We start from the raw sequence: 12,697 nt of genomic DNA on the forward strand, positions 1-12,697 counted from the left end.
TTTCTCGACATTCTTAGGTACCCGTGAATGTCACTAGATGGCAGCAAGAAACTGCATTTGGAAACCCGACGGGTTTCTCCCACCTGCGTGCCCCCAGCATCCCCTCGCCCGCGGGCAGGGGAATCTTCTGGGGGCTGCGAACTCACTTTGCCCGGGGGTATTAATCCCTTTTACCCGGGACACCTGTCCCTCGGGATACAGCTTGCTGCCCATCACAGTCCAGCAGCTTTACAAACCCTGTAGCATCCTTAACACACGCTAAGATCCCATAGACGGAGCCCAAACCTCACAAGTTTCACAAAGCAGGCACGCATCACCTTTCCAAGAAGCTGGAGGGATGGTCCCATTTCCAAATTCTCTTTATGCTCTTTTTATCACACCTGCCTCACATCACTGCTTGCTTTCCCAGCAGTGACTGTTGTATATCCAGGTGGCAGATAAGGATCTGCTGGAAACGCCCTCAACCAGCTGCATCTCCTGTCCGTCCCAAATCGGGACCTCCAGCAGGAAATGCCTCCTCAGAGCATCTTTCATCCACTGCCCTGGTTTCTTTAGTGGATGCCTTCTCCAGCTGTGCTTACAACAGCAGAGGTCACACGCACTTGGTGTCAGCAGAGTGCTCTGCCTTCCTCAGCCACCAGGCATCTGTCCTTGGCCTTCCATCCCCCCCCACCATCTCTGTCTCTTCCCCTCTGATTGGGCTGTTTTCTTCTAAGGATAATTTGGAGCAGCTTTTCCAGGGTGTACCCACACACTGACTTCTCCTTCAGCTCTAAAGCCTCTGTTTCTTTCACCAGCCTCTCTTTTGATTTATTTTCTATTGGAGCCATCTTTTTATATAAATGTACTGATCTGCATGACAGAATTGCCTCTGGCTGCCCCAGCTCATCCCTCTGTCCTGACATACCTACAGAGATGCCCTCCTCACCTGTCTGATGGGGCGGAAGGCCAGAGGAGAGAGCGTAACTGGAATAACCCATTGGATTTGCTTCATTCTCTTTTCAGTATTCACTTAGAGGCAATGGACAACTTTGGTCACCCACCTGACCATGCACTGTGCGTTTCTTCACACCCTATCCCATGAGAGCTCCTCTCAAAGGGCAGGAGGGTCACTCATACACCCTGCCTGTGTCAACAGATTGGTGCCTCCTATCCAGGGGTAGAAAGAGTAATGTATGACAACAGGCTCAAACTCTTCTGTGGCACAAGAACTAGGAGCAAGGAGGCTGCTCACAGGTTTGCTTTCCCCAGCTTTATTTCCCACATAGAGGCACCCAGCCGTGCAGCTTCTCAAACTGTGCACCCTTTGTAAGCCTCTGAAAGCAATGACAGTCAGTGGCCACCTTGAGAGATTATTTTAAGGCCCTTCAAATGCTGCTCGAGGGAAGCTGAGGAGGTTGTACTGGGGTATATCATCTGTCATGCTCCATTTTTAAGCTCGTTCTTTAGGTGAAGATGACAGGACAGGACTGAGGCGAATCCTTTATCTACAGCAGCACAGTGCTTATGTTCATGCCACACAATATAAAACACATATGCCCTGTATTTACTTCTGCAAGCTGCCTGTCTCTTGCTGGGGGCCCTCAAACCTGGCAGCACCAGCCTTGAGCCCCTCCTGAGTCAGCCACAGACGGCAAAGACAAGCACACAAATCAGTTATTCCCCCAGTCTCCTGTCCATAATAACCACATTTCCATCCCTTACTGGCAAAAGGGGAGATGATGAGCACCTCTTACCAGAGGAGGGACAAGATCTGACAGACAGCCAAAGCTCCAGTTACAATTTCCCTTTGACATCAGATGCATTTAGCATCATGTGCACATAATTCCCTTTTCCGTCCTCTCCTCTCCCCAGCACCCAACCTCTGACACTTATTCCAGAGCAGCCCACAACTCAAGGAACCCCATATCTCATCTCTCCTCTGCAGCCTGCTCTGCCACAGGTGCCTGGCACAGGAGCCAGGACCTACTTGGGCAGGGCTGGGGTGTGAGTTGGGAGGTGCTGCATCCTTGAGCTAGAGACCCAGTCCCATGGCAGGGGGTGCAAGTGTGAGGGCTGCCGGTGCTGACAGAGTCAGAGGTCATTTGGCAGACCTGTGCTTTGTACCTTAAAGCTGCACAAAGTCAGCTTTTTTTTGGCCAGCTAAACTGACTTCCTTCTCTCTTCTGCTAACACTGCACAGGTTCCTTCCTTCACCACACTGGGTTTCTAAAGACCAGGGGAAAATTATAGAAAAACAAAGTGAAAATAGGGGGTTAATTCATACAGTCTATGTGTGTTTTTCCTTCCTTGTTAAGGCTGCTTTCCTCCTCTCTACTAGAGCTGCCCCTTCAAAACACACTCTCTGACCTTTGATGTCTCACCCAGACCCAGCTAGTCTGCTCTGTACCCCTAACTCTGGCATTTTCAGATTATTCTGTTCAGAGAGCCCCATTTCACTCAGAGGCTGCAATTTCACCTTCTCTCTCTTTCTCCTAGCATTTAATCCAACCTGCTGCAGCACTACTCACTGATATTCGCTAGTAGCAGCCAACCTTCAGCTTCACCAGCTTTCTATCCAAACCAACTACAGTCCCAGGGAAACCTCACAGGCAGCAGAAGGGAATCCTTGGCATTTCCAGACCCTTCAGAGCCCATGCCAAGAAGAAAATAAAGCCTTTAGCAGAAAAAGTATTACTCTGTTTTCTGGTGCCCATCCAGAGATAAATAGATATTAATTTTCTAAAAGGCACAATACTGGCTATCACCATCAGCTGTATTTACCCCCTGCTGGGAAGGTCACTCCCCAGCCCTTGCTACAGTGGCTGCTTCGCAGTTCCAGAGCACTCAGGCAGCTTTGGCTCCAAAATAGTATTCGGCTGAAACCTCTGGATTAGTCTTCTGCTTTGTCCCGTGGGGAGGGCAGCTGCCTGGCAGAGGGGCAAGAACATCAGTGATTTCTCCTAACCCTGCCCCTTGCCATCGCCTTGGGTCACATCTGCAGAAAGGGGAAGAGCAGCAAAGAAAAGTCCCTAGAAAGCCCTTCAGTACACAGAAGAAAGCCAGGTTGTTTCCAGACTTGTAAAGGCTCTGTTCCTGCAAATAATAGTGAAATTTTCCATACAGAGAAGTGTCTGAAATATTTCAGAGACATCCTTTAACTTCCATGAAAACTCTGTTTTGCTCCCACAGAGCCTCACACATCACAGCTGAAGTGCACAGCAATCCATGGTAAAACCCTTATCCCAGTTAATGGGAAGTTGCATCACCCCAGCAACACAAATCCTGTTTGGATGTGTCAGATGTTATGGCATTTGGACAACATAACCTACTTCCACTGGCTGAATTTTCTCTTATTTCCAGAGAATCAACCACTGCAGCACAGCCAGGCAGGGGAGCAGAGCTTGCACTCAGCTGTGCTGCAAATCAGTATTTAACCTTGCCACTCCTGCAAAGGGGAAAATTGCTGTGAATGAATCTGTGTAGGGCCAAACCTCACTAGTTTATTCCATTTCTATCCCCACCCTTACTAGAGGTCAGAGAACAGAGAGATGGACACCATCCGGCAGCTTTCATGGCCCCATCCCCTCCTGCCCTCTCTTCCCAGGTATGGGGAGTTGGCACTTGCTGAACGAGAAGCCATGAGGTGCCCCATTATCCTGTCAGCAAGCCCACACACAGGCATGATTCAACTTCCTCTGCAACCCATCCAAGACCCTTGTTCTCACTGTTGACAGCCCCCAGACTTGGCCCAGCTGTGGCCGAGTGCATCACCATGGTGGGACCACGGCACCTCTGAGAAAGGGTATCCTACTTTCTGGTGCAGGAATGTGGCTCTGTCCAGTGTCTCAGCTTCACCCTTCCTTGAGGCCACACAAGGAAGGTCTTTGGGGGAAGTGAGGGAGGAGAACAGGGAGTGACAAGGACATTAACACAGCCTCCCATAATCGCTCAAGGATGCTCAAGTCAGGGGCCTACAGGTTTTACACAGCAGCGCCTCATCTGCAGGGTCAAGTCAAGGAAGATGTGCCCACCTGAAAGTCCCACTACAGGCTTGAAAAATTCCCCCAAATATGTTGGAGAGGAGAAGAAGATTAGGCACTGGTGTCCAAGATGTCAGCTAAGGACTCTGTCCCACCCCAGTGCTGGATCCACTAGGCAAAAGGTATGACCTCATGTGACATCCCATGACAGCAGGGCAGAAGGGTCCCCACATGCCCCCCCTCTGTGGGTAGCTGTACCTCCCTTGTGCCCTGTGGAGCCTGCCCCAACACCCAGCTCAGCAACACACGCAGGTCTCCATGGGGTAACACATGCTGTGGTGTCTATCCATGTGCCAGTCCCTGAGCTACCACTTTGAGAAACCCACCTTCCAGACACTCAATACCCACCTCCAACATCCAGAATCACTTCTGATTCCTCCAGGAGCATAAAGTCTGACACTGTGCCCACATCAACTATTTCCCAGCAGAGACTGGGCAACATTCAAGGAAAAACAGCTAAATGACTTTGTGAAATCAGCTGGCGAGAATCCCACATTGTTTTTTTGCCTCTGAGTCAGACAGTGATTGTAACCTGCTTTTTGTTTCCTGGCCGCTGTTTTGCCTGTTCGCCCATGTAGTCCCTCACTTACAAGTTGTTTCCATGCCGTGACACAGGCAGGAGATTCAGAGCAAGGAGTGCAGCCAGCAATTGATGCCTCTCTGCAGCTTTTCTGCTCTTCTGGCTGCTCTGTTGCTTCCTGGGAACAGAGACGATGTAGCACAACCTGCAGTCACATTCCCATGGTGGTTATGATGGAAAAGGAAACACTTTAAAGTCCAAGACAAATCTCTCTGACACTCATCACTGTTCCCTCTTGCTCTCCTTCTCCCTTCCCACACTCACTTTCTCCTGCGCACAAAGTCACTGGTGAGCAGTCACTGGTCCTGTGCTGCAGCTGCTCCTCTCTCACACATCCCCTGCCCTGTGCTCCTCAGGGATGCAAGCAGGGTGGTGGGCAGGGTTTTACCTCAGGGCGTTTGACTCTCAATATTCCCAGCTTAGCCCAGAGATGCACTGAATGGAGCCCATGGATTTACTCTGGGTACCACAACAGTAAATGGAAGAATCCTACATCCGAGGCAGTATTTGGTTTTTCCTCTCTCTTTCCCAGCTTGGACTTGCACATCTTTCCCCCACTGCTTTCCCAAAGATATAAGTGAAACACAAATGATACAGCATGAAACAGTACAAATGGTTTCTGGTTAAACCCTGTTTAAAAATAAATGGCATCTTTGCTTTTAGTACATTAGCATCCATTTTTTAAAACAAATCTTGGGGAGGAAGCTATCATACTTCACGTGACGCAGTCCACAGAGTATAAAGCAGTCTCGTCTTCTTCTGTCCTACCAGGCCATGGGAATGCTGCAACCCAGCAGCAACCCCAGCAGGCCCACATCAGTACCAGCTTTACAGGAAGCTTTGCATGTGCAAAATCCCGTAACAAGAGGCAGAGGGCACGTCTTCAGCCAAAATCACTGTAATTTTAAAGAATGAGCCAGGGCTAGGGGGGACAAGGATGATGGTGACACGTGATTTGCAAAGAGCAAAATTAACTTCATCTTCTCCTAGAAAATGCCTCCATCCTGCCCCAGCAAAGCAATGTCCTACATAGCTGCAGTGCCTTATCACCCCTGGACTTCTCCAGGCCTCAGGCAGCTGCCATGTATTTACTCTCAGATGCACTGGAGCATAATCACATCTGGGAAGAAACTGGTCACTTCAGGTGTTCCAAGATCACCATGTGCATATAAATATATAGTTAGATAATGGCAATTATATAAAATTATGCTCTGTATGATAGTATAATGATAACATATGAGTAATGGGGCTTATAATAACACCTCCACTGCTGTGGTTATAAACAATCCTGGTTGTCACTGGTGCTTATCCTTCCAGTGTGACCTCAGCTTAATGACAGTCGCGGACATGGACTAACACCAAACCCTGGCTCTGAGAGGGACTCGCCTTCCCAGAGCAGTGGAAGCAGGATCACGAAGTATCTTGCTGTTCCTGTACAGATCAGCCTGGGGTAGAAGAGATGAACTGCAGACATACCTCCCTGCAAGGGTATGTGTGGTGGGGGCACACACTTCCCTCTAGGCCACCATCACAGCCTGGGCCAGACAAGCCCTTGTAGATACTTAGAGCTGTAACACCCCCCTATCCCAGCCTGCACAGGCTCCAGGGTCTGCTGCAATCACTCGGGAGTGAAGGTGTTTACTGTTCACTTAGAAAAGCCATCAGTAATCTTTCCTTGATTTTAACTAGAAGGCTGGGTCTCACCGTGCCTCAGTAACACCCAAAATACACGGATGCAGGACCAGGAGACACGAGCTGCTTAGGAAGAGAAGGGGGCACCACCCTCCATTCCCTTGGGTGCTGTCAGCAACAGATGAGGCTGCTGGAGGGAGGCAGGCATGCAATCCCACCAGTCTCTGTGCCCACTGCCATACAGGGCTCGTCTCCTGCAGAGCTGTCATCCCACAGAAGTTTATACACAGGCACAAACTTGACACAAACCATATTGGCAGCAGTGGGACACACATGCACACATAATATTACGCACAACCACAGGCCTAGACCTGGCACTATCCAAACCCAAGCCACAGCTGGGAAGAGTGACCAAAATCCTTAGAGGGATTATGAACCACCAGAAGCTTAGATTTAGGGGGTTGCTTTTAATTAACAAAGAAGTACACGCTTGATTTTTGCTGAGTTACCCCCTGTTGTTTACATACATGCTCTCTTATTTGAATTCTTTTTATTGATCCCATATGCCTCAGCTCTGGAAGCTGAACCAAGTCATCTTACAAAAATTAACAAAAATAATGTAGTCTTACACATTACTCCCATGATTTGTTCCCCTACACAGGTATTTGTCTTTCCCTACTTTGAAATTGCTTTCCTCTCTCTGCAGTCAGGTTTGTTTATTCTCTGCAATATTCATTTCCAGAGGGATGTGGAGGGGCTTGGAGGAAGGGTCTTGCCGCACCAGGAGCTGCCAGGAAGCAAATGTGAGCAGAGCCCTGGAAGGCAGGTGAGACACTGGGGCAGCAGCAGCAGTCAGGCTTCTCCCTGGATCCCCAAATCTGCCTCCTCTTCCAGGCTCTTGTGAAGCATCTTTCATAGGCCCTGTTCAGGTCCCATAATGGGATTCAGGACATTGGGAAAAGCTTCTACAACCATGCCCACACCCCTTGTGTTTCCTCTATAAACTGGTCTTACCTTAAGCACACTGATAATTTTACTGACTCATCTAAGATGGGATTAGGTCATTGTTGAAAGAAGTTGACTCCTACACGGAGAAGAGAGGTGAAAGGACCAAATTCATGGCAAAACTCTCCCTTCATCTTGCCATGGTAGGACCCTGTCCAAGCTCCATACAAGTGATGAACAGGTCCCAGCCTAGCCCTGTGCAGCAGCACAGCCCTGCGAAGAAGACACATTTACCACCTTTCACAGCACTCAGCCAGAGAGATCCTCCAGAGTGGCTGCACTGGGTGCCAATTCAAATAATGACATAACAGCATGAACAGCTGTGCCACTTGTCTGGAAGGAACAGGCAGAAAGAAAACCCACAAGCATCACAGTCTGTATGACGGACGTGACATTATGGGAAATCACTCATCTTCATAAATAGGGTAGGTAAGAGGGTCATATTAACCAGGTGAACTTTAATCAGGACACCTCCAGCTAACTAGTGAAGTTTTCCTCCAAAACCTACATGCAATAGAGACTGAAGCCTTTGATTAAACACACATATTACCATACCAAATGTTACACACTTGGTGGAAGACAGAAGAGGAAAGTTTTCTTACAGCCAGCCCAAGTCCCCACACTGTCTCCCAGAGCTCTCCTGTGGCTGAGAGCCCTAGACCACATATCAGGATGATGTGGGGTGATGTGAAGACAACACAGCTCAGAGGTAGTAGAAATGAGTGCAAAACCCAGCCAACCCACCTCTACCACAAGCATTCTTCTGGTTTCTGGGCCACCACAGATATATCAGGCCCTGCTGCACTTCCTCACCCAGCCAAGAGGGACTCAGGTCTGGCTACAGCCCAGAACAATCCCGTTACCACTTTGCAATCACTGCCCCTGAGGAGCCACCACATACTGCTCCCTACTGAACCTTGTGATGATACAGGCTGGAGGCCCCAGGGCCTGTCACATTTTAGTTGTTTGTAGTTATAGCCCGAACAAAGATAGAAGCTTCCTTTCCATTCTGATTATGTTTTTTAAATGACACTACCTCATTTAGTGCCACTGGCACTACAACACCGCTCATGTCAGCTGACTTTGGCAGCAGACATGCTGCAAACCCTCTCCAGCTAAAAGATCATCAGGAACACTGTCCCTTCCAGGCAACAGCTAAACAGGCAAAGTATAGCTCAGCAAAACTGAACACAGTGTGGCAGAAAAGAGATTAATTCTCCGCTCCTGGCAGTGCTGAGGGCAGAACAACAGAATTTAGACAAGCCTCAGTATCCCATGGAGTCAGATATCAATCCCTTGATCTTTGCCATTGCATGTCTCATCCTCCACTCTGACTGGGATTCCCAGGGAGACCAGGAGGAAAAACCTCCAAATGGGAGCAAGTACAGTTAAAAAAAACCATCAAAGCTTTCTTGAGAGACGTTCAGGAAGGTTCGAGGTCCTGAATTACCTCCTCTAGTATCTAGAGCACTGCTCCTGGGCACTTTCACAGGGCATTTCCAGGAGCCCTCTTCCTAGGGCCTGACCCACAGACCCCCATTCCATGGAATGGTTTGGGTTGGAAGGGACCTTAAGATCATCTAGTTTCAACCTCTTGCCATGGGCAGGGACACCTTCCACTAGACCAGGTTGTAAAAGTCTTATCTAGCCCAGTCTTGAACAGTACCAGGGATAGGGCACCCATAACGTCTCTGGTCAACACAACCAAACAATGGGATGAGACACACTCACACAGGGCAATCCAACAGCTCCCAGATGTCATACATGAAATCCCTATTTGTGCTTGGTCTTTGCATATTAAGTGCTTTAAGTAATTAATTTTGAGTTAATTATTTTTAAATTGAATGTTACAATTAACCCATCAGCCCAGGTACAAAAATCCAGTTCCATTATCAGTGTTTCCATTTGTTTAAAGTTTATTAATAGAGTTGCACCCTTCCCAGTTAAAATTTTTCCCAGTAAAAAATCACAAACTTGCCCCTTTTCAAGCTACAAAACACTGGTACACCATAAGAGTTACCTTTCCTGTGTTTACTGTATACTTTTACAAGTGTTCTGAGGTGTGTTGGATGTATTTTAATACTTTTTGTAGGTGTTTCACTTGCATTTTGATTCCAAGGCCAAACCCCCCACCCAGTCTTAATAGCCAGCAGCCATTTTTAGCCATCGCCATTACTCTGCAGGCAAGTTCCATGGCAACCTGAATACCTGAATTTTAATAAAGGCATTGTATTCCCTTATCTCTAACTGATACCACCCGCCTTGACAACGATGAGCCATTGGTGGACGGAGATGATCCATCAAAGGGAAAGCACCAATCGCCTTGGACCGAAGGGGCGGGCTGTGGGCGGACTGGGGGCGGAGCAAAAACTATAAAAAGAACGAAGCAAAGAGGTGGGCTTTCTCTCCCTTCTCTCTTCTCTCTTCCCCTCTTGCTCTGTCCAGACTAGCTGTGGGAGACGTCGGTGCTGGGCATTAAAAGCCTTACCCCTTTTAAGGGGCTTTTAGTAATTTTTTTAAGTCAACCCAGCACTGCAAGTTTTTTTTTCTCTACCTGAGGTCTAGTGCTGTCTCAGCCAGAAGATCTCATATCCCTGCGCTCCTGGGGCATACCATCTACTGAGCCACAGGATCCCAAATTTTTATATTTTTCTGATTTCTGTAATTTTTCAATTTTTCTGTTTTCAATAAATTAATCTTTTTAAGAGTTGTCTCATTTCTCACACCAGAGCAGCTTCCCCACTAGCTGTAGTGCCCAGGATGAGCAGGAACTGCTGGAAGCAGCAAGAGTCATCTACCTCTCACAGCTGGGAGACACACACACACTACTACAGGCATCTGCGCCCACCTGGGCTTAAATACAAGTTTTTTAGCCAAGACCCAGGAAAACACAATTACCTACTAACTGGGGCCAGTCCTCCAGGTTTCTCAAAGTTTGTCATCTTGACACTGGCATGGATCTCAAGAAGGTGAGACCGTGAAATTACCAATGTGCTTGGTAATGGATTATGCTAAAAAAGGGTCAGCGTCAGGAAGGATTTTTCATTTGCTACATGACACTACTAAGGAAGAAGACATGGGGTGCTCTTTCTCAGAGGCTTCACCCTTCTTCAGACACATTTTATAACCCCATTCTGAGAAATCAGAGATCCTGCAATTTCCCCTTCTTGGATAAAATACGAGCACATCTTCAAGGTGTGGACACAAGACTTGTTTGAAAGCTCTGATACAGTTATTCCAGCATCCCTGCTGAATTTTAAAATGCAGCTATGTCTAGATGCACTGCTTGCTAGCCCAGCTAGTGCTCAGATTAGGGAAAGGAACGACAAAAAATGATTTAGGTTTTTTTTATATTGAGTATCACAGTACAGATTTGAAGCCTTGAGTTTGCCTGTTGGACACCTGTGAGACTCAGCATGGCAGTGGCTGTAGACATAGCTTACTACATAGGTGTTAACAAGGTGTTCTCTGGGCTGAGAAGCTCAGCATGAGATGTCCCATGCAAGAAGTAATCCATGGTACCAAGGGGAAAGTGTTTCCTCTGAGAAGTATGATTTTGTGGGTGGTATGGGATGCTGGTTTGGTTTTATTTTTGTTGTGGGTTGCTTTGGGTTTTGGGATTTTTTTGGGTTTTTTAATTATGAGATATCCATGGAAAGCTCTGTAGAAAGACAAGCCTTTTTGTTTAAATTTTCCATGATTTCTGGTTTCTAAAGACTAAGAAGCTTTCAGACCAAAAAAGTTGTGGAGCTTGAAAGAGAAAGAACTTGTAATGCAGGCACCAGCATCAAAGGACAGTGGAAAATGTACTTGCAAGGGCAATCCTTCTGAGAGGCACGCCTTCAGTGCCTAAAGAGGAGGAAGGATTCCCAGGAGGAGTCATGGGCCTCATGGAGAAGCATGACAGAATGATGATGGAGTGGGTGGCACCACCCACAGGGTCACCCCAGAGCAAAAATGGGAGACCAGGAAAGGTGTTTTAAGAGGGTGATGTGGGTTGTGTTTGTCAAACTGGAAGGATGGATCAGACTGAGGGTAGTGTAGAAGGGGTTGTGGGTGTGGGTGGGTGGATGGATGTGCACACACACAGAGGTTAAGAAGGTAAATGATGTCTTTTGTAATCTCAAAAAAGATGGAGAGTTTAAAATCAAGGTATTTGGTTACAAATAGCTCTGAAATAAAAGGTTTTTGAAGAAAACTAGTCTTCATGACAAGTGCAGGAGTTGGGAGGGGAAATTGCACCTTGAAGCTGGGATCAAATCAAATTTGAATCCATTGACTTTTTTTTTATTTTCTGAAACTGGCCAGAAGATGTTTGGGTTGCTTAGACTAGTCTGATTTGGAATTTTAAATAATGGAAATTCAGAAATGTGTATCTTTTTCTTGGAGAAGACTTGTTGGTGTTTTTCTTCAAAGTTGCCAGGTGAGGAGCTGGCAGTTCACTCATCTACCAGGTGGGAAGCTGGGCAGTTTGCCCACCACTAGCAGCTGGTAGGCTGGCAGGGTACCAGGCACATTGGCTGCCAGCAGCTGGTGTCCATCATAAGTCTGACAGAATGGACACATTCCCATCAGAAAGCTTGTTCCTCAGCAAACAGCAAGATCTTCTGAAGGAAAAGTGCTGTGCTGGAAACTTTTAAGTCTGGTGCAAGTCATCATCTGTGTTACTGTGTGAACTGGTAAGTCGCTCCTGCTTTGTTGCACATTCACAGAACAAGACAAGAGCCTTCAACACGCACACACGAAAAAAATTACTGTGTTTAAGTGGAATAATATCAGTGCTGAATTTACTCTAAGCAAACTGGTGGGGGAAAAAAATGTACATGCATGACCAGAATTTTGAGCTGCAAGTGACAATGGTGGTATTCTCCCCAACCTTCATCCTGAAAACCTGTTCTCAGAGGCAAAACTATCATGACCTTTCAGATAACGTATTGAGGTGAAGAGCCCCACAGATGACACATAGGGTCTTCAAGGATGTGTCACCCAGTTGGAAAATCCTACCTTCAGATGCTGAGTAACTGTAGCTAAACTAGAAGTATTTAACAGTAAACATCGCCCTCATGTGTGATGCTCAAAACCACAGCTGTGATTGTCTCTTGTAAACACTGCAGGATGTGGGTGTGCAAGGAAACTAAGGAGCATGGATGTCTGAAATTGCACAGCAGGATGCAGCCTCCCAGCAAGTCCCTCGGGAACTCGGAGCAGGAGGCCCCATTCTGCTGCAAGGACAGGCAAGGCTGAGGGAGCAAGCAAAGAGAAAAGGGGGCTGTGAAGGAGCAGACTTTGCTTTGTGCAGCCTGCCACACATCCCACATCCACTGCCTGGGGTAGCTCCAGCTCCTCCAGGTGCTCCTGGTATCTCCCAAGCCACAGTCTCCACCAGACTTTGCAGGGGAGCAGATCTTTAGTAATGCTGCACTCCATCTACAGAGAGCAAGCACCAACGCTGTCTGCA

This window comes from Coloeus monedula (assembly GCF_965178545.1).
Source record: "Coloeus monedula genome assembly, chromosome: 1".
NCBI lineage: Eukaryota > Metazoa > Chordata > Aves > Passeriformes > Corvidae > Coloeus > Coloeus monedula.